The sequence below is a fragment of the Lissotriton vulgaris genome, chromosome 12 (genome assembly GCF_964263255.1).
Source record: "Lissotriton vulgaris chromosome 12, aLisVul1.2, whole genome shotgun sequence".
Classification (NCBI taxonomy): domain Eukaryota; kingdom Metazoa; phylum Chordata; class Amphibia; order Caudata; family Salamandridae; genus Lissotriton; species Lissotriton vulgaris.
The window spans coordinates 721,560,966-721,562,560 of NC_141700.1; the positions used below are offsets into that span (position 1 = coordinate 721,560,966).

The 1,595-nt window shown below is 45.3% G+C and overlaps 1 non-coding gene across 1 annotated transcript; it reads right to left on the reverse strand.

Moving 5' to 3' along the window:
* Positions 1 to 200: 200 nt before the first annotated feature.
* Positions 201 to 272, reverse strand: TRNAH-GUG (transfer RNA histidin (anticodon GUG)). The gene has a single exon. It is a non-coding gene; the product is annotated as a tRNA-His (tRNA).
* Positions 273 to 1,595: the final 1,323 nt, after the last annotated feature.

The following is a 1,595-nucleotide window of genomic DNA, read 5'->3' on the forward strand; positions in this document are numbered from 1 at the left end:
AGATGGTATTATATGTATTATATAACAGTATATAAAATGGAAATTATTATGAACGACTTCTGTTTTAAAACGTCATCATTTGTCTGGTTGGAGAGTGCGAGACTAGGTGATGAAAACGATTAAAAAAGAAAGATATTACCATATTTTAAATTGTATAAATAAAAAATGTCGCCCAACTGCCGTGACATTGCCACCCGCAATGCCGTGACCCGGATTCGAACCGGGGTTGCTGCGGCCACAACGCAGAGTACTAACCACTATACGATCACGGCGAGCTACTTGGGCTCTGACGTAGTTGTCCCTCAGAGCTCTGATACCCTTGATCGTGTCACGTGGTGTCTTGTACAGGTGGCTGTTGTATGTTGAAGGCTGGTATTTCGCCTCCTTTTCCACTGGTCTATTCCCACCTCCGTACCTGTAACACACACAAACCAGTACCTGACACAACTCTGCCATCAATTTCTGAGGAGAACTGACGCACCATGACTGCACCTGTTCCGTGTGTCGGATGCGGTTCTAAAAGAAGAGCCCACTGCTTGTTGCTGCTGTTCAAGAGCAACGAACACGAACTCAGCAGCAAATCACGAGCAGAGGACGGAAGCGAGAGGATTATATAGAAAAAAAGCTCCGGAACCAAAGGCCAGAAATCTATTACTGTTCGAGCTTTAGATAACAGGTTCACAACCCTTTTCATGGGAGAATTGGGGAACACAGTCAGAGGCGCCGCGCACGATTCGAGAATGAGGAATAACGGCAACAACATCTCATCTTACATAACATACAACAGTGGAACCGGGAGAGTCGAATTATAGCGCCATGAGGAGTGCTTCGTTCGTTTGTTAAAAAAAACATAAGTGCAAATCTCCAAACTTTTTCTTAGGAGGCAGCCCCCCCACACTTCCCCGAAAGACAGGACCCCCCACATGGACAATGTCTTAATCAGTAGCTTGGATGCCAGGGGGGCCGGGGCAAGCAAGGGAAAGGTCCCCTCTGACTGCTGTAGGACAGCAAAATGCAGAAATGAACAAGGTTCAGTGGGCCCCTGGGGGGCCTGGGCCCCGGTGCAATGCACCTGTTGCAGCAATGGTAGCTGCTCCCATGACCTTCAACCTATTGAGGTGGGCAAAGGGGCCCTCCTTCCTCAAGAGGTGTTTGGATAGTACTCTGCTCAAGAAAGTTGAGATAAAATGGTTAAATATTGCACTTTACAGCTCAGCTTTACTTATATTGGCTAAAAAGACCTACGCTGTGAAAGGACACTCACGAAGTTGTCTAGAACTTTCATGGTCCAGTTTGGGTGGGAGAGAAATGGGGAGAAGATCAGAGGGGATGTGAAGAGCGTTTTGTGCTACTGGTAAAAACTTAAAATGAAACAAATACAATATGCTGGCAACTGGGGTCTCTGATCGGTTTTCATATTTAGGAAAGTTCCACAACTATGAGTAGTCAGCTGAATATGTGTTAATATCCAAGTCCAGATAATGTACCCAAGTTCTGGTCTACTTTGACTATCCCATTTACTTTTAGCATGGGTCACTTTATAAAATAGTCATCAGATGGTTTCACTCTACACAACCCTATATTCCCAATTTGAG